The following is a 21672-nucleotide window of genomic DNA, read 5'->3' as shown; positions in this document are numbered from 1 at the left end:
AAGTAAGGTGACCTGAGTGTGGCCCCAGTGTTGTCAGTTTCACATAAGCAAGGAAGCATCTGAGCACATGGTTTTAACCCTTCATTACAGGTGCTACCTGTTGAATGTCGAGTCTAGTAATAGCTGTACTGTATGCCTGTATATCCAAATCTGCAGATTGTGACGCAGCCAGTTCAGCAATGTTGACTCCACCTTGAATATGTTACACATTTGATCTAGAAAGCACATATGCGACCAGATTGTCCTTTCTTGAAATATGACGTATGTCCATAGTAAACTCCGAAATGTAGGACAAATGTCATTGTTGTCTTGCCGACCAAGGATCTGTGACTTTGCTAAAGGCAAAAATGAGCAGTTTATGGTCTCTGAATATGGTGAAATGTCAACCTTGCAAGATATAATGAAAGTGTCTTATAGCCTGATAAATTGCAGCATGCAAAGGCAGAATTTAAAGCAATGGAAGAATTGGGTATCATCCGACACTCAAATGGCCCTTAGGCCTCACCTTTGCATATTATACCCAAGAAGACAGGTGGATGGAGACCCTGCTGCAACTACCGTAGGCTTAATGATGTCACTACTCCTGACAGTTACCCAATTTCACACATACAGGATTTCACCGCCCATCTGCATCATTGGTACATATTTTCAAAGATTGATTTGGTTAAGGCTGCGTGTTTGAATCACGTCAAGGTCACCAATTTGTAACGGCTACCATCGTAGATGCTACTAAATAAAGGCAAACACACACAAAGGTAGTCAAGTCAAGTCTGGTTTATTGCAGACGTGCAGAGACCTTTTTATTCCCTGTCTGTTAATGAGCTCATTAGTGAACAGCTGCTGGTCCACAGGACCAGCAGGTTAAAGCTATGAGCCATTAGCGCCCTGCCTCTTTAGGCAGGGGCTTCATCTGATCCACTCGCTGTACTTTTGCGCTCAGCACTGCTAACCCACGATGTGTCAGGTAAGTCTGTGAACTGATGATGGTGGTTCGCAATACTGTGCTGTGTGCCCGCTACATCATAGCTTTAGCTGCCTTAGATTTAACTGTTGTTCTTGATGATTTATCTAATAAAGTGTCCAAACATGAACGTTTGCCAAATTCAAAAAAGTATCTGCTAAATTCAAAAAAGTATCTTGAATACATTTTTCATCATCTATATTCAGTGCATATATATTTAACAAAGTCCATTCCTCTGAAAATATTTGATAATTTACCATTACATAGCTACCTGCTGGGTCCATAATCACATTTTGAACTTTAACTGCCAATTTTTCGTAAATAAAATCACCACTCCTCTAGCTTTAGTATTGATTTTTTTTAAAAACTACTTGATCTATCCAATTACTTTTTAAGTGTTCTTTTTCAATTTAAATGAGTCTCTAGTAAAAAAGAAATATCTACTCCCAATTTCTTAATATAATACAGAATTTTCTTTATTTTCATTGTCCTGTTAATCCCATTAATATTAAAACTCATAACCTTAATTGCTTTATTCATTTTCCTTATTTATAAAATCCCTTTTCATCACTCCTGTCCAGGAAGAATTTCCACAAAATAATTTGGTCCTGAGTTCCAACATCTGCAATTCAAAAACATTAAGATTATTCAAACTGAATACAATATACTTAATTACTAAAGAAAAAGAGAGAAAAAAAAACAAAAATTCTTCCCGAAGTGCTGAAAGAACCAGCCCTACCTCCCTTCACTTTGCGGATCTCGGCCAAGCCACAAAAACACGAGCAGCTTCCAGAAATCAACCTAACACATCCCCCATCCCCGTAGGGGAAACTTTTGATTTAACTAACAATTCCATCTAATATAAGAATTCTTCATCCATCAAAGAAAAGAAAAAGAGAGGGGGGAGGGGGCAAAACCCCTTCTCCCTGTACATTAAATTCATTGCAAGAGATCAATACCTTCTGTTACTTGAATTTTAGACAAACTCTGAGCATATTCTTCAGCTTGAACGTAATTTGTAAAAAACATATTCTGTTGACCTGGTACAAATATTTTCAAAGTAGCAGGATAATGCAACACAAATCTATAACAGTGCACTGACAGCAGCAAAAAGAGAAGAGCCATCCCTTTTCCCAAACTTATCATGAAGATGTAAACAAATTGCTGCCAAATCGAGACGCTTTAGCAAAGATGATCAGGACTCAATTGCAGAGGAAATTCACCAATTACTTTCAGAAGGCATAACTGAGATATGCACATCATCATGGCAATCCCAAGTGGTGAAGGATCGCACCCATCGACTCGAGCAGTGAATGTGTGTAGATTATTCACAATCAATCATTGGATTGAAATTGGATGCTTACCCCCTTGCCAAGAATTGACGAAATCGTGAACGAACTTGCTCTACACGTGCTCCACCTCTATCTCTACCTCTGACCTGAAAAGTGCCTACCACCAAGCGTCAGTGAAGGGGTCAGATAGGAAATATACGGCTTTTGACCCAATGGAAGTTTGTAGGATTCCATTTGGAGTCACAAATGGGGTACCGCCTTCCAGTGAGATATGGATGTTAGTGAGAGAAGAAAAACTGCAAGGTGCCTTCCGTTACCTTGATAATATCACTATTGCTGGTTACACACAAGAGGGACATGATCAAAATGTAAAGAAATTCCTAAAGACCTTCAGTCAGTGGCACCTAACACTTAATGATTCAAAGACTGTGGAGTCTGTGAATTCCATTAATGTTCTTGGATATGGTGTGGGGGAATGTGGGGGAAATTGTGTCATTAAGCCAGATCCTGAGAGACTTCGCCCACTACAAGAGCCTCCACCAGAAAATTGGCGATCCTTAAATAAGGTATTTAGGATGTTTCCTTATTACGCCAAATGGATTCCTGGGGTTTCTAACAAGATTCAACCGATAGTAAATACAAAAAAGTTTCCAATGGAGGAAAAGGCCCTGAACACCTTTAACTTATTAAAGAGAGAGTTGGAGGGGCAGCCTGAACAGTATACATGCAAGGCCATATTTCACCACAGGAGGACGCCACCCTGCACTTGGTGGATGAAAACTTAACCTTTGAGATAGAGTGTGACTCCTCTGATGTGGCTATTTCTGTTGTCATTAACCAAGACGCTACAAGGAAGTGAATTGCTCTACCACACTGTAGAGAAAGAAGTGACTGTCATCATTGAGGCAGTGCGCAAATGGAGCCACTACCTGACACAGCGATGCTTTAGCTTGGTTACTGATCTGAGGTCAGTGGCCTTTATGTTTGACAGTAAAAGGCATTAAAAGATAAAAAAAATGTAAATATTCAAAAATTGGGGCTGGAACTTGCCCCATTTCTTTCTTTCTTTGGCTTGGCTTCGCGGACGAAGATTTATGGAGATTTTTGGAGGGGTATGTCCACGTCTGCTGCAGGCTCATTGGTGCGGGACAGGCAGGCACGGTTGCAGCGGTTGCAAGGGAAAATTGATGGGTTGGGGTTGGGTGTTGGGTTTTTCCTCCTTTGTCTTTTGTCAGTGAGGTGGGCTCTGCGGTCTTCTTCAAAGGAGGTTGCTGCCCGCCGAACTGTGAGGTGCCAAGATGCACGGTTGGAGGCGATATCAGCTCACTGGCGGTGGTCAATGTGGCAGGCACCAAGAGATTTTTTTAAGCAGTCCTTGTACCTCTTCTTTGGTGCACCTCTGTCTCGGTGGCCAGTGGAGAGCTCGCCATATAACACAATCTTGGGAAGGCGATGGTCCTCCATTCTGGAGATGTGACCCACCCAGCGCAGTTGGGTCTTCAGCAGCATGGATTCAATGCTTGCAGACTCTGCCAGCTCGAGTACTTCAATGTTGGTGATGAAGTCATTTCAATGAATGTTGAGGATGGAGCAGAGACAGCGCTGATGGAAGCGTTCTAGGAGCCGTAGGTGATGCCGGTAGAGGACCCATGATTCGGAGCCGAACAGGAGTGTGGGTATGACAAAGGCTCTGTACACGCTGATCTTTGTGTGTTTCTTCAGGTGGTTGTTTTTCCAGACTCTTGTGTAGTCTTCCAAAGGCTCTATTTGCCTTGGCGAGTCTGTTGTCTATCTCTTTGTTGATCCTTGCATCAGATGAAATGGTGCAGCCGAGGTAGGTAAACTGGTTGACCGTTTTGAGTTCTGTGCACCCGATGGAGATGTGGGGGGGCTGGTAGTCATGGTGGGGAGCTGGCTGATGGAAGACCTCAGTTTAGTTACACATTTAGTTACACAGTAAAGTAATGTCCTGGGAAAGAAAATGTGGTCCATGATGCATTTAGACAACCGTACACTTGTTCAGCCTTTACTACCTCCGCACTTGCTGACATTCACAACGGACTTTGTCCTCCAGGAATAATTTGGCTGCTGCGTTTTATTAGAGCAAGAAAATCTCCCTTTTTCTACAGAAGATGTCAAGAAGACTTGTGCTTCATGCTGTCCTGCTTGACTGATGTAATCTGGGTTGTACATGAGTGGATTTTACCTCCCAACTCTAATTCTCGAAGCCCAGATAAGGTGTGCACCGCCTCAGACACAGGGTGCCCAATTAGTGGAATAGTTATGGACAGAATCAGTCCCAGTACAGTGGGTTGGGTGGAACGAACCAATCGGGTATGCATTCCAGCCGTGAATATCTCTTCATCAGGGCTCCCCCCCATGTACCCACAGCCTCAAACACCCTGCATACAAGGCAGAGGCCAGGGCCTGTTGACGAATTATTGCTATACCCTCCTCTGGGGTGCCCTAATTGTTCTGCAAATGTAAATCCCAATCTACTGGTGATGGGTATATTCATAGCAGGGCATCCCCCAGAGTGGCAAGTAAGTAATCCACCTCTCTCCCTCTACCCCACAGCTCAGCAGTGACCTGGATATCAGTAGTCAATGTTCCTAATCCCAACAATTCCTCAGGGGTTAAATATACATTAACCCTTGTTCCCAGACACGCAGGAGCCAGGCCGCCAGAGTTTCTCCTGCCTTTTGCCTATATCGATCTCCAATGGGAGCCAGCTCTTTTACAGAGAAGTCACGGATCATTGACAGCTCCCGACCCCTGCCCCCACTTTGGCCCACAGGGTCCTTTGCCCAGTGGACGGGATGAGGCCTAGGCCTTCCCATAGAGGGGGTGGGCCATTGAGCATAAGCAGAGGTTTGGGTACCTTACCCTGGGTCCTCTAGTGAGATCAGGGGATCATCTACCTCTTCAATCTCGTCAGTTACATTCCACCCCTCTCCCTCTCCGTCTGTTTGGAAAATCTGCTGCTTTACAGGGCGGGCGTGAACAGCAGGTGGAGAGGGTAGTATGTTAGGCACATGCGGAGGAGTATCTGCATTATTACCATTGTCATCATTCCAGATATTCCCGACCCAATCATCAATTACATCAGGATCGTCGCTATTCCTTATCATGGGATGAATACAATGTGGATTGGGTTCTACTCCATGCCTTTCCTTATCTGCACAGCTGCTGCTGGAGTTTAATTTTACGGCAGATCGTTTGGACATGCTTATTCTCCCATTCTTTGGCTCGGTCCTGACTGGTGTGAACAATCTTGCTCATCATGGAACAGCGTTGTCGCATGGCTTCTAGCTCCTCCTCTAGTTGCTCTCTCTTGTGCTGAGATTCTACTTCTCGCTGAACTGATTCTGCTTCAAGCTGAACGGAGCAGCGTAAGGCCGTGGCCAGCAGCCAAAAACTGTCCGTCACCGTCCCCTTTTTACCACGAAATTTACTTTCTCGAAGGAGAGTGGCAACCCACTCTCCGAGAGGTGGCAACATCTCTCAGCAAGAAGAAGAACTTCTAGAGTCCAGCTAACGTCCTGGTCGAGGGAGGTGGAGAAGCTGCTACTGGCGCCCTGACAACCTACTACAAGTGTGCAGTCATTGCCTTGCTTCGGCAGTTGGGACCAGTCCAGGCGTTGATAAGTATAGTTGGGAAGGGCTAGCATATTGTAGTTTGAAATCAGCTTTTGAATTTGTAATAAACATTTGTATAAACTGAACTGCTCTCGGTGTGTGTGTCTATTTTCTTTCTGTAGCTCAAACACTGTGACCAATCTAAAACGAACAAAGTAAGAGGTACAAGTTTACCCAGGACACATGCAGGGCCTGAACATTGCTCAACTCGCTGAGTTCCTCCTGCAGATTGTTTGTTAAGCTAATCAGAATTTCTCTTGGACAATCTAATAGCTTACTTATAATCAATAATTCAAGTTTCATTTCCATATTATATTACCAAAACACAAAATGGAATTGAGAAAATAAAAATTGTGAATTCTGAATAACAGGTAAATTAAAACAATTTTATGCAATTTTGGCATATCCTTTTGAAAATTATAGTAAACTATTGAATATAACTGATGTTAGATTAGTTTGGCTACTGAGAAAACCTTAAATGTTCTTATCACAAAATGGAAAAAAGAAGAGATCTTCTACAGTTTGAAGGCTCCAAAATATTTACAAGGGAAGACTGCCTGAAAACAAATTGAGACTACAAAATTATAAAAGGTTTCCCTCTTTTATATTCATTATAGTTTAATTAATATTCTTCTCTCAAACAATTATAAATTTCTGTTGTGTATGAGGTCAAAATGATGAGAATCCTGTAGGACCTGAAATAAAAGAACAATGTTTTGACAAGGATTCAGATCGATTTTCAGTCAAAAGCACGAGTGATTTTCAAAATTATTCAAATAAGAACAGAGTGCACAGAAATACTCAGATGATTTAAACATTTGAACATAATTCCTGAAAGCTGTATTTATTCTTTCAAAAAAGTTTGGTATTTTCGCAGATTCATGATAGTTTTATACCAATGTCATTAATTAAAAAAATCTCACTTAAAGCTTATTCCATTTCAAGATGGGCCATCTTTTCTTGAACAAACTCATGCATGTTCACATTCAACCGAGTAAACTGATCCCTACAATAAGTTGTAAATTAAAAAGTGTGACAACCTTTTATCATATTCACAGTTCACAGTTTAAATCAGTTTAACACCATTAACACCAATTTAGGTACCTCAAAAAGAATACTCATGTACACATAAAAAATTAGATTAACACAGCTATTACATAAACTTCCGGGAAAGTGTTCTTTTCCAGTTTAAAATGAAAACAGAATTTGCAGAACGTATTGGGCCAAGTTGCTAAAACTGCTGTAACCTGGAGCAAGTCCTCAAAGCACAAAGTTATAGAAGCAAGCTGGCTTATGGACTGCTTGGCACACCCCTTATTTGGGGTTATTTTGACAGCCAGCTAATAAGCCACGTCTATAGGCTGTCAATGCTGACAAAGAAATTGAATACTTAGTGAATATTGCACAACATTCAAGTAAGGTTTCACATGTTAGCTGGTCTGAAGGTCAGAACACATAGGATCCAGGGTGAGTAAGGTAAGTGGATATAAAATTGGCTTAGTAGATGAAGCCAAAGGGTGGTATTGGAGCTTGTTTTCAGACCAGAGGCCTTGGTAGGCAAAAGAGATCAGTGCTGAGTCCATTATTGTTTGTCACCTATATTAACTTATCTGGATGAGAATGCAGATGACATGGTTGGTAACATAGAACATTATAACACAGTACAGACCCTTTGGCCCCTGATGTTCTGCCAACTTGTGTACCTAACAAAAAAACTAAACTCTTCCTCATAACCCTTAAGAGTCTCCCAAATGCCCCCATAATTCCAACTTCTACCACCTCCCTTGGCAATGCATTCCTGGCACCCACAACTCTCTGTGTGTATATAAAAAAAAAAAAAAACAAAACAAAAAAAAACCATATACCCCTGATGTCTCTACTAAACTTTTCTCCCTTCACTTTGTGCAGATGTTCTCTGGAAATTGCTACTCCCACCCTGGGAAAAAGATGCTGACTGTCTACCTTATCTATAATCTTGTAGACCTCTATTAAGCCATCTCTCTTCTAAAGAGAAAACCCCCAGCTTTGCTAACCTTGCCTCATAAGACATATTTTCCAATCAGGCAACATCATGGTAAATCTCCTCTGCAGCCTCTACATAGATTCCGCATCTTTCCCGTAATGAGGTGACCAGAACTGAACACAATATTCTAAGTGTGATCTCACTAGAAATTTATAGAGCTGCAGCATTATCTCAGGACAGTTGAACTCAATTCCCTGATTAGTGAAGCCCAGCATACCATAGGCCTTCTTAACTGTCCTATCAACCTGCGTGGCGATTTTGAGAGATGTATGGATTTGGAGTCCAAGTTCCCTCTGTTCTTCCACACTGTTAAAATTCCTACCTTTGACCATGTACTCTGCCTTCATGTTTGACCTACCAAAATGGAGCACCTCTCACTTATCCAGATTGAACTCCATCTGCCACTTTTTAGCCCAACTTTGCATCCTGTATATAACCAGTTGTAACCCATGATAGCCTTCAGGACTATCCACAACACTTCCATCCTTAGTTCATCTGCAAATTTACTGACCCATCCTTCTTCATCCAGGTCATTAATAAAAAACACAAAGAGCAGGGGGTCCTAGAACAGGTCTCTGCAGTAATCCACTAGACACTGACCTCCAGAGAAAATACTTTCCTTCCATTACTACCCTCTGCTTTCTACAAGCAAACCATTTTTGTATCAACACTACTAAGGTGCCATGGATCCTGTGCCTCATGACTTTCTGAGTGAGTCTTCCATGGGGAACAGAAACTTTGTCAAATGCATATACACCACATCTACCTCCCTACCTTCATCAATATCTTTTGTTACTTCCTCACAAATCTCAGTTAGGCTCAGGATTCATGACCTTCCCTTCACAAAGTCATGCTGACTAACCCTGTGAAAACTTTAAGTGCTCATAAATCCTGTCCTTAAGAATCCTCTCCAATAATTTGCCCACCACTAATGTCTATAATTCCCTGGATTCTTCCTACTACCTTTTTTAAGCAAGGGGATCACATTTGCCATTCTCCAATCCTCTGGCACCTCGCTTGTGGTCAAGAAAGATGCAAAGATCATTGCCAAATCCCCCAGCAATCTCTTCCCTCCCTTCCCATAGCAACCAATGTTTGCAGAAAACACTGAAATTAGTGGTCTATTGGAAAATAACTGCAATGGAATCTTTATTAACTGAGTTAGTGGGCAGATAGAGTTTAATTTAAATAAGTATGAAGTGTTGCAATTTGGTAAGTCAAACCAGAGTAGAACTTATAAAGTAAATGGTAGAGCCTAAGGGGGTGTTGTAGAACAGTGACCAGGTCCTTAGTTCCCTGACAGTGATAACAGGTAAACAGAGTGGTGAACAAAGTTCACCTTTGTTGGTCAGGGAACTGAGTACATGACCTGTGAAATCATGTGCTAGCTGTTCCAAATGTTAGTACAGTCACATGTGGAATACAGTACACAGTTTTGGTCACCTGCTGTAGGAAGTAATGTCAATACAGTGGAAAAGGTGCAAATAGACTCATGGGGAGGTTACTGGGACTGGAGGACTTGAATTAGGAAAGAGTAGGTCAGCTTGGGCTTCTCTCCATGGAGCATTGGAGACTGAAGGGTGACCTATAGGAGAAATTAAAATTACGAGGAGCAAAAATAAACAGCCAGGGTAGGAGTGGCTAAAACTAGAGAACATTGGTTTAAGGTGAGCATGGAAAGATTTAAAAAGTATCATGATGACACGCCCTTGCACACAATTTTTGTGGTGGGAATAGAGAATGAGTTACCAGAAGATGTGGCGGTGGTGGGGACATTTACAACATTTAACAAACATTTGGACAGGTACATGGATAGGAAACAGGCCAAGCTCAAGCAAATGGGCATGCATGTATTGAGTCAAAGGGTTGGTGTCCATTATGTGTAGATCTATGACACAGTGACTATCTTTTCAATTATTAAAAAAAATTAAAAAAACAGAAATGCAAAACAATTATATCCAATTAACACAATTAAATTTGAACTATGTAACTATGTAACATCATGATACCTTTTAAATTTTTCCATGCTTAAAGATTTTTCCATTGTAAGTACTGAGAAATTTGTGGAGGTTCGTGCCCAAGAAGGAATCAAGTAGTAAAACACAACTGGGAATTCACTGGTGATCAATGTGTAGAAATTGGACTAATGCAAAGATCTTGAATGAAATTCAGAGTTCACAAAGGTATTGCCAACATGTGACATAGGGCATTTTGTGCAAGTTTTCAGCCATCCACTCTATTTCTTCCCACAGAAATAATTTACTGAACCATCCTTGACATAACATGCTATTCCCAATGTATGATTTCATCTTTGCATGTTTAAAATCATTGGTTGTTTTTTTTCCTTAGAGAAGCATCACGGTGACAGGATCTTCCACACGATGAGCCCATGCTGCCCAAATACACGCATGTGATCAATTAACCTTCTAATCCCATATGTCTTTTGGAAGCTGGGAAGAAGTCAGAGCACTTGGAGGAAACCTCCGTGTTTGTGCAAAAAATTCTTTTGGACCCAGGTTGGTGGTGCTGTAATAGTGTTGCCTAACTGCCCTGAGACTCTTTATACGCAAAAGGGAAATTACTGTATATTGGGCTCACAAAGGTGTCCAAATAAAGTGCAACACATTATTTATATCAAACCTAAAGCTCAATACCATAAAACACACTGACACCAATAAAGCTGAACACAGAAGTCTGCAGACACTGAGATTGTATTTTACACAAAATTGCTGGAGAAACTCAGCAAGTCACACAGCATTCTTTATGTAGCAAAGATAAAGATGCATATACTTGGTCCATCTCTGAAGAAACTCCCCCTTTTCTTGGTCTCTCTCTCTCTTCATTTTTGGAAACAAATTTTCTACAGACATTTTCTACAAACCCACCAGCTCCTACAATTACCTCGACTACACCTCTTCACACCCTGTCCCCTGTAATAATTCTATTCCTTTCTCTCAATTCCTCCATCTCTGTTGCATCTGCTCCCAGGATGAGGTCTTCCTTTCCGGATCATCCGAGATATCCTCCTTATTCAAAAATTGTGGCTTCCTCTCTATCAACTCAACTCTTACCCACATCTGCTCCATTTCCTGCTTATCTGCCCTGGCCCGAGATGCAACAAGGACAGGATTCCCTTTGTCCTCACCAACCACTCAACTGGCATCCAAAATATTATTCTCCACAATTTCGGTCACTTACAACATGATCCCTCTAGTAGACACATCTTCCCCACTCCTCTCCTCTCTGTCTTCCGCAGGGACCGCACCCTCCATGACTCACTCATCCCTTCTCACTAATCATCCCTGTGACCATAGGAAGAACAACACTTGCGCCAACACCTCCTCCCTCACCACCATTTGGAGTCCCAAACAGTCCTTCCAAGTGAAGTAACATTTCACTTATGAATCTGTGTCATGTAATACATCCGATGTTCCCATTGTGGCCTTCTCTACATTGAATGCAGACTGGGAGATCATTTCGCTGAGCACCTTCGCTCTGTTCATAGCAATGCGTTGATCTCCCAGTGGCCAACCATTTCAATTCCATGCCCACTGCTCTCCCACCCCCCCCCCCCCACTGAACTGTCTGACCATAGCCTCATTCTCTGCCAAACCAAGGACATCTGTAAATTGGAGGAGCAACACCTACTAGTCCATCTGGGCACTCTCCATCTGAATTGCATTAACATTGACCTCCAGTTTCCATTTGGCCAGTCCCCTGTCTTCCTCTCTTCCCCATCCCTCTGTCTCCTCTCCTCCAGTTCTCCCACCCTTTCCCTCTCCATTCAGAGAGTTATCCCCTACCCTCTATCATTTCTCAGTTTTTTTCTCTTGTGCCCTCCCTCCGTATCTAACTACGACTGCTTGCCTGTGGGCCTGTACACCTGACCCCACTATTTTATTCAGGCACCTACTGGCATCGTTTTCAGGCCCAAAACGATGGTTATGTATCTTTATCTTTGCTACATAGAGGAAGCTGCATGGCCTGTTAAGTTTCTCCAGCTAGTTTGTGTAAATACCTGTATTGCTGATGGTTCATTGTTAATTGCTCTGACTGTCTCTTCATGACCAGTTGATGCTTTTCCATGCATTTCTTTGCCTGAACTTGCTCTTTTACCCATTGCTTCATATTTAACCAAGAACAGGACATAATTCCCTTCTGTTTCCAACCCTCTCAAGCCCTTGTTATTTTTTAGCCTTAGTTTGCAGCTTTACACTGTCATCCTCTGAGATTTCCCTGAGTTTATGTATACATACTGTCCTGTGGACTCACTAATGACCTTATGTTGAATCTTCAAGCTTTTTTGCCACATGATGCACCTTGTCTAATTACTAAGGTCAGATTAGTTTCTCTTAGCAATCTTTCTCATATCCTGCAGCATGTAATTACACATTCAAGTCTCTCTCTCTGTATTTCTATGTGCATAATTGCACAAGATTCACCATCTCCAGCTGTTTTTTGCAGAACTTCTCTATTGATCCTACAGGCTCCTTGCCTTCCATTAAAATTATACCTCTTGTAGGGAATGTTTGCATGCAGCTAGTAACTTTCCCCACACACATTCTATCCTGCTCTTTGGTCCAACCTGACCAAGTGAGTTCATATTCCTCCATCCATGTCATGGGGAGAAATATTGCTACCTGGACTGCTCCATTTTCTGCTTCATTGTGCTGGATATTTCCCCAAGTTAATTTGAATATCCTCTATTTTTCCTTAACATTTCCATCATGTGTTTCATGAGCTTTCAGCTAAAGTTCAAACAAAATAGCCTTTCAAGTATTCACCAAAATATTATTTTAAGCACTTCCGTGTGTGGTGCAATCATTTCTCACTCTTTAATTATGCCACATAGTTGAGATTTATCACAAAATAGAAATAGAATTTCTCAAGTCATTACATTAAACTTCAGGTGAGAGTGAGCAAATTTAGGTTCTTGGCGGTCACTATCTCGGAAAATCTTTCCTGGACCCAACACACTAATGGCATCATGAAGAAAGCACGTCAGCACCTCTACTTCCTCAGGAATTTGCAGAGGTTTGGTATGACACCAGAGACCCTGGGAAATTTCCACAGAGGTGTGGTGGAAAATGTGCTGACCAGCTGCATCACGGTCTGGTGTGGGAACACCAACACACCTGAGTGCAAAGCCCTGCAAAAGGTAGTGGCCTCAGCCCAGGATATCACAAGCAAAACTCTGCACTATCTAGTACAGGGAACGCTGCCATCAGAGGGCAGTAGCAATCATCAAAGACTCACACCACCCAGCACTTGGCCTGCTCTTGCTGCTGCCATCAGGAAGGAGGTGCAGGTGCCACAAGACTCGCACCAGCAGGTTCAAGAACAGCTGCTACCCCTCCATCATCAGACTGTTCAACAACAAACTCAATCAGAGACTCATTTAAGGACTCTTACCTTATTGATTTTCTTTTGTTTTCTCTGTATTGCCCAGTCAGTTTGTTTACATTCATTATCTGCTTTACCGTTCTTTTGTTTGTTTACATTTATGCTCTGCACTACTAATTAGTGGTAATTCTACCGCAACCGCAGGAAAAAGGAATCTCATGTTGTATGTGATGTCATATATGTACTCTGACAATAAATCTGAAATCTGAGACTCAGTATGTTATATACTATTGTTGAAAGAGTTTGTGTTGTTTATTTGGATTTGTATGAGTCTTTGAAAATCAAAAATGAAATATTCAAAAAAAACTCTGAAATCTATCTAAATCTATGTATTCTTAGGTATTGCTTTGCTTTTGCTGCTCCAGACATGGGCATCATTTTCAATCATGCGGCACTGAAAATAAATGCACTGTGCAATGATGTTTCTTGGTTATTATCTTCACAACAGATATAAAAAGCCACAGATTAATATCTTTTCACCACTCACCTTGTACTGAGAAGGATGAATTCTCAGACTACGTCCCACTTGGCAGGATCATTTGGGAATAAGCTTGATAGATTTTTATGCATGAAGAGTTTTAAGGATAAGGAGCAAATGTGAGAAAATGGAATTTCAATACAGATCAGCCTGGATCTCAGCTTTGGTGATAGAGGGTGATGACCTAAAACTTTGACCATTTCTTTTCCTTCACAAGTTGCTGCCTGACTCACTCAGTTCCTCCAAGAGTTTCTTTTTCCCAGCATCTGTAGTCTCTTGTGTCTTGGCCTGGATCTCATTATAGTAGAGTAGCCTTTGGGATGAACGGTCACTTCGTGTTCTGTACCCTGAAGAAAGGGTATATTTTTGATGAGGATACTTTCTGGATCACTGCTGGGTGACCTGCCCTTCAGACATGCTCTCCCAATGGCTTCAAGATTCAAGAGGCGCTACTAGCAATGCCCGCCACCCCCAACAATAAGTGAAAGAGAAGCACTTCAGAGATGCCGAGTGCCTGTGGATTCACCCCCAGGGTTCCCACAGCTTCTGCAGCCACATGATCTCCTGTTTGATCCATTGGCAAACCCGAGTGCCCAGACTTGAACCTCTGATACAATTGGGAAGCTTCAGAATCAGAATATATTGTCATGAACAAGTCACAAAATTTGGTGTTTTGCGGCAGCATCACAGTGGAAACATTTATATAAACCACCTTAAGACAATAAATACTTGCACACAATGAAAGGCAGTGTCTTTGGTTCATTGATTATTCAGGAATATGATGGCAACGGCTAAGAAGCTGTCCTTGTGCCACTGAGCACTCGTCTTTAGGCTCTTGTACCTTTTTCCTGATGGTAGCAGAGTGAAGAGGGCATGGCCTGGGTGGTGGGAGTCTTTGAGGATAGAGGTTGCTTTTTTAAGATACCACCTCTTGTAGATGTCCTTCATGGAGTGAAGTCTGGTGCCTGTGATGTCGCAGGCTGAGTTTACAACCCTCTGGAGTTTTTTCTTGTCCTGAGATTTGGTGCCTCAATACCAGGCAGTGATGCAACCAGCCAGAATGCTCTCCATGGTACACCTGCAGAAGTTTTCAAGAGTCTTCAGTGACATACAGAATCTCCTCAAACAAAGTATAGCCGCTGGCAAGCTTTCTATATGATTGCATCGACATGGAGGCTCCAAGACAGAATCTGGAGATGGTGACACCCAGAAATTTGAAGTTCTTGACCCTCTCCACTACTGAGCCCTTGATGAGGACTGGGATGTGTTCCCCTGACTTCCTCCTTAAGTCCACAATCATCTCCTTTGTTTTGCTAACGTTATGCACAAGGTTGTTGGTGTGACACCACTCAAAGAACTGATCTATCTCCCTCCTGTATGCTTCCTAATTTCCGTTTGTGATTCTGTCGACAACTGTGGTGTCATCGGCATATTTGTAGATAGCATTGGAAATGTGTCTGGCCACACAGTCATGGGTTTATAACAAGTAGCGCAGTGGGCTAAGCATGCATCTTTGAGGTGAGCCTGTGTTGATAATCAGTGAGGAGGAGACATTGTTTTCAACTTGTACTGACTGTGGTCTTCCCATGAAAATGTCAAGGATCCAGTTGCAGAGGGGATACCGAGGCCTAGAGTTTGTAGCTTCTTGACCAGCTCTGAGGGAATAATAGTGTTGAAGGTTGAGCTGTAGGTGATGAAGAGCGGCCGAACGTATGAATTGCTTTTTTCAAGGTGATCCAGAGCTGAGTGGAGAGCTCAACATATTGTGTCTGCTGTGGAGCGATTGTGACAACAGGTGAATTGCAGTAGGTCCAGACTTTTCATTAATTCTGGCCATGATCAGCCTCTCAAAACATTTCATCATAGTAGAAGTTAGTGCTACTGGGCGATAGTCATTGAGGCAACTCACACAGCTCTTCTTGGGCACCGGAATGATTGATGCCCTTTTGAAGCAGTAGAGAATCTCTGCCTGCTGCAATGAAAGTTTGAAAATGTTCATGAACACTCCGGCTAGTTGGTTATCATAGATTTTCAGTACCCTGCCAGGTATGCCATCACACTTTGTTGCCTTGTGAGAGTTCACCCCCTTGAATGATGCTCTGACATCTTCCTCAGAGACAGATATCACAGGATCCTCAGCCTTTGCATGGATTCTAGTAGGCACTGTTTGGTTCTCCTTGTCAAAGCAAGCATAGAAGGTGTTCAGCTCATCGGGTAATGAAGCATTGCAGCCATCTATGGGGTTTGCCCTCACTTTGTAAGCTGTAATGGTTTGCAGCATGTATCTGTCTCTGTCTCAAGCTTCCTCCGGAATTTCCACTTTGCTTCAGAGATGGCCTTCCACAGGTTGTACCTGGACTTCTTGTAGAGATCTTGATCCCCGGCCTTAAACACCCTTGATCTCACTGTCAGCACGTTATGAATCCTCTGATTCATCCAAAGTTTCTGGTTGGGGAACACCCGCTATGTGCACGTGGGCACACATTCATCCACATAGCCCTTGATGAAGTCGGTGACACCTGTGGCATATTAATTCACCTATGGATGCTCTTGAATATGTTCCAGTCCACCGATTCAAAGCAGTCCTGCAGACGCTCCTCTGCCTCTCGTGACCATACTTCAGCGTCTTCACTACTAGTGCTGTGGTCCTCAGTACCTGCTTGTGGGCCAGGTGTAGACGTACAGCCAGGTTATCAGACTTGCCAATGGTGGTCGTGGTATGGCTTCATGGTAATGTAGCAGTGATTGAGTGTGTTGGCTTCCCTGGTCTCGCACGTGACGTGTTGGTGGTAGTTTGTCAGAGACTTCTTCAGGTTGGCTTGATTGAAGTCCCCTACAATGATCAGGAAGGCATTAGAATATGCTTTGAGCACCCAAGCTCTTTCAGGAGTACTTCTTGCCCTTGGCACATTCTAGAATCCTGATTCAAATACATGGTTCCCACAAGCCACTTTCCAGCAGCTTGCAGCCTGGTTTGACCCCTTCAGTCACCAGCAGCCTGCAGCCTGTGTGAGTCCTTCAGCTCCTGGGCTCCTCACTGCTCCACTGCAGTATTCTCTTCTTCCATAGGGTCATCTCACTGGCTTCTTCTCAGCGGGGGAGTTATTCTCCCACTCTGTTGTCCTACATCAGCATGCTGATCCCCCGGAGTCTGCAATCCTTGTGATCTGCCGCCAAGCTAGGGCACTGCCATCTTGGGTAAGGACCTCCATGGTTTCAAGATGGTTAAAAAAAAGGCCCACCCCTTTAACAGGCTGCTTAAAGCCTGTACTGGGCCATAGGCATTATGACTGGACACTAGGATCCTGCAGAGTTTTGTTTATCAGGATACGTGGGAGTACTCAGACAATTAGGACAGAAGAGGAGAGCCAACGAATCAATATATTGTGGTCCACTGCCATAGACAGCGTGGAGTCAGGTTCCAGACTTCTCTGATGCTTCTTGTTATGCCAGACTACACACAAAATAACCTGTTTAAAGATCTCAATCCTCCTTCAAATGATGCTGAATTTTGCAATTATAGATGCAGTTTTAAAAAAATCAAAATAAGACAGCTGAACTTTAGCCTCAGGCCAGTTACTAACCAGTCTACTGAGTTATCTGTCTTGCTAATGCCCAAATCTCTTTTCTGTGATCTACATTTTACTTCTAGCTTTATTTTTCTTCACATATCCAATTGAAAAAAGCTTTCAATAAAATTAAAGACTTTAGCACAAGAAGTAAAATGTCTACTCTATTACAATTGACATTTATTGACAAAGGGAAGCAGTATCCAGTGTAATGTTAACAAAATTATCAAATAATAAATGAATAGCAAAGTTTATCTCATTCATTTTCAGGATCTGACCATCCCATATTTCCAAGTCAAGATGTTGTGTGATTTAGAGACAAATCTGTCATGATCCTGCTGCCATTATTTCTTCTTAGTGGTCAAAGTCTAGCCTGCTCAAGGGGAATTAAAACATTAATGTTGGATTTTGATTGAAAATCCTGCTTCTGCTACTGAGCCTTACTCAATGTTTTCTACACTGTTCCACATTGTTCTTGGATCTGAAGAAGCCAGTTGACCACAGAGAACCAGAGAAAGTGAGCAGCTGCAGGATAATGAGAAGATAAGCGCAGACCACAATCCACAGGCCCACTTCACTCAACTCACCTAATGTAGGGATTCTTCATGGAAAGGCATCAAAGGAAATAGAGGGTGTCCAACTCAACAAAATGTTAGGACAGTCTTCTGTCACCTCCTGGAGAACACCTCAATGAGAGGAAGAGGCTTCAGCTGAATTTATATCTCTAATATTCACAGTGGCCCTGAATTACACACTGGACCAATAAGAGTGCAGAAGACCTTTGGGTTATTCATTGCACAAACAACATGAGAGAAGTACCGGTAGGTAGTAGATTGTGGGTGATCTCTGCCTTACTCACTGTCCCAGAAGATTGTGAAGGGAAATCTACAATAATCAGTGAATCGGAATAAAAGAGGACCCATTTCCCCAGGAGGGGTGTGGAGGAAGATTTTGTTTACATTCAAAACAGAGATCAGTAGATTTATGGATCTAGATTAATGCAGACTTTCTAATCCAACTCCCCCATTGAAAATTTGGTATTTAGAACAAGAAATATATTATGGTATTATAAACGTAATTATAAGTATTATTATGAATGTGTTCTTTCTTTCTTCTTTTTTCTATCTGTAGGGTTAGGGAAGGTGGGAGGTGGGGGGGGGGATTGAAAATTACTTAATATGTAAATTACATCTATTGTGTAATGATATTGCAAGCTAATTTGAAATGTATGTAAGATATTAATAAATAAAATTTTCAAAAAATACAGAGATCAGTATATCAGAAGAATCAAGGGAAACTGGGATGAGGTTAGAATCTGTGTTAAACTAGAAGATCAGCCATGATCAGCGTAGGAGTGAAGGGCCAATTGCCCACTCCAGCTTCTGGTTTTACGTTCACTCATTTTACATTCACTCCAGCTTCAGCTTCTGGTTTTACATTCTTGAGTACAAGGAAAAGGACAGGATTTTTCTTAACACCACTGTAAATTAATCATGTCAGTAATAAGTACAACATATACAGATCAGCGTAATCAGAATTTTTTCCTCCATTTCTAATCAGCACTTCTAAAGGTCAAGAATGTCAAAAATCTGTTTTTTACAAAGATTCCAAAGATTAGGGCTCAATTTTCACCTCTGGCACAAAAAGCTAGATAGACACAGTGGTGCTCACAGACTGAGCAGTGCTGAACTGTTGGAAGTGCCATACTTTAGACAATGCATTGAAAGCAAAGCCTTAACAACTTCTTAAAAATGAACACAAAATATCCCATGGTACTAATTTGATAGAAAGCAAGAGTGGCCCAATAGTACATCTGTCTAACAGAATAAGTGAAAGAATACGTTTAATGAATATGCTTAACAAAGGGTTAATGAATTAGGTGAGAAATACAGTAGCTGCCTGTAAGATGGTGGGAATATAATTGCCTTCTTAACATGAACTTCTCGGTGCTGTAGTGAGATAGTCACTAACTCCACAAGAATATCAATACACCTTGAATAACATTTCCCTGACATTTTCCAGAGGTTTGCAGACATCACAGGGGAACATGTTATTGTAAACACAAAATTTCTAGGTGTGTGACACTCGTGAAACCTGTCGGGTCTCACGCAGACCCCTGCCCAATGATGTATAAAAGTACGATGAACACTTTGAGTTAGGATTTAGTGTAGAGAACAAGTTACTAAACTCTTTCTTTTATCACCCCTCGCTCCTGCTAGCATTATCAAGATTAAATAAAGAAACTGTTATGGTTAATTGGTTTTGCTGGTTTCAGTGTTTGGGACGTCAGAGGAAGGATAAAGAGGCACCTTCAGATCCATTATATCTGCCTCCCACCCCTGCTTCTGAGAACTCTGTGGTCTCTCATCTGAGGATGATATGGTTCTCTGATGAGATCCAGAATAGTCAAAGCATACAGGTCAGTGGAATATATGGTATAAGGTTTAAAGTTACATGATTGCAGTGGTTATACGGATAAATAGATACAGGATTGCCTGAGGTTACATTTTAATTTGATTGGTTGGCCAATGAGGCCCAGATAAAGGGTTAATTTGTGAGGCAGCCAGGAAATAAAATATTTGGCTTATATTAATTAGTGAATATAATTAGCAACATATCTAGCGGGTCGACATATTTTTGATAGTATAACCTTCAAAGTCCAGTTGGAGTGTGATATTTCCATGCTAGATGTTCTGTATTGTTAAAGGGTATTGCTACCATTGGAATCCCTTGACCACTATAGGTTGGTATATGGGTACAAGTCCAATAGCTGGACATATTCATAGTCTCAACATACATTAAGGACATGTATGAATATGTTTTGACATACCATTCCCATTTAGCTATCTGATTTGAATTCTCTCTCTCCTTCAGTATGGGACAACAATTGGTTAAGACTAATTTAAACAGGTCAGATAATACCAAAGAACAATCTAGAAGAGCTGTGATGACCTTCTGGCCAAGTAGTAAAGAGGGAACTGAGGCCAGACTGAAACATCAGGTGAAATATGAATTCCCTGAAGAAAACCAAAGAGAGATAATGATAAAAAGAGAAGATTGGCCGTATCTCAGTGAAACAACTCAGGTTCTTACCCACCTTAGGGAACAGAACAATCTTGGAGACCCCGCTCAGGCCCCCAGAATAGATTTGGTAATTACATCTGGCCACCACCCAGTCGTGAACCACCACCTCACCGTGATGTTTGCTTTAAGTGTGGCGGAGAAGGTCATTGGCATTGGGAGTGCCCCTCTTTTGGAGAAATGGTAGCTGTCGGGCATCTTTTACTACCAATAATTCCTTTCACCAGTGACCCGAGCGGGGGCCGGAGATCCTCACCACCTACCCCCTAGTGACACAAGGAAAGTGTAAGGAACCTATAGCTATGATGAAGGTGCATGGTGTGTCTCTTCCATTTTTGATTGATGCAAGGGCAACTTTATCTACCTTGGATCAGAAACTGTTCAATTATTAAGTTTGGAAGGTAATCCCTGCAACTATCCAACTACAATGCCTCTGTAGGTAATTTATGACTATGCCATGTACACTCTCTCATTTACTATCACGATTCACCTAGCACATAACCTTGCTGGGTGAGATATATTCACAGGATTGGAAAATCAAATAATGTGCAATGAGAAGGGCTTGTATGTAAATATGCTGGCATTACAAGCAAGAGGAATGGTTCCTAGGTCCCCCATAGATCTCCCACCAGCCCCTATTTTTTTCTGCACTAGCCAATCCACATGTGAAAGTGTGTTACAATCCAAATGGAGCAAATTATGAGCTTATAGAATTTTATAAGCTGTGAGAGGGAAAACAATTAATGGGGAGGTTGAAACCCCCCAACCCCCCACCACCAGGAACAGCCTTGATAGCAGAGGTGCTGTTGGATATATAGAAATAAATAGGTTTGATTTTTTTTCTATTACAGTGTATCATGATCACGTGGCAAAGGAACTGGGTGGTGTTAACACAGACGTGAGTAAATCTTGCAGATCTAGAAAGACAAGAATTTTCACAGGGTCTTTGACGTACTGGTTGACACCACAAGAAGTCTATGGCACCTTACAAATTCATCGTCTGTAAAGTATTGGAGAAGTATCAGAGGAGGTATGGTCAGCATTGCCTTATGAAGTAGGAAGAACTAATTGTGATCCTATCTCTATTCTTTAAAACTTGGTGCTCAACTCCCTTCTTTACCACAATACCCTCTGAAACAAAAGCTGCTACAGGAATCCGGGGGCTGTGGAGTCATTATTAAACCAAGATATATTGGTGCCCTGCTGGTCTCCCTGCAACACTCTGA

The 21672-nt window shown here is 41.9% G+C and overlaps 1 protein-coding gene across 2 annotated transcripts in view; it reads right to left on the bottom strand.

Moving 5' to 3' along the window:
* Positions 1 to 1491: 1491 nt before the first annotated feature.
* LOC138744651 (mixed lineage kinase domain-like protein) overlaps positions 1492 to 21672 on the bottom strand; it is a 144894-nt gene continuing 124713 nt past the window's right edge. Inside the window, exon 14 of one of the 2 annotated variants that reach the window (XM_069901138.1) lies at positions 1492 to 1583. The gene's annotated coding sequence lies outside the window, so the exon portion shown is untranslated. Of the gene's footprint in view, positions 1584 to 6504; positions 6588 to 21672 lie in introns of those variants that run through there. The other variant, XM_069901139.1, reaches the window with a different exon arrangement.

This window comes from Narcine bancroftii, chromosome 10, assembly GCF_036971445.1.
Source record: "Narcine bancroftii isolate sNarBan1 chromosome 10, sNarBan1.hap1, whole genome shotgun sequence".
In the NCBI taxonomy this organism is placed as follows: Eukaryota; Metazoa; Chordata; class Chondrichthyes; order Torpediniformes; family Narcinidae; genus Narcine; species Narcine bancroftii.
The sequence above is the reverse complement of the archived record's forward strand: the minus strand, read 5'-3'. Positions and strand labels throughout refer to the sequence as shown.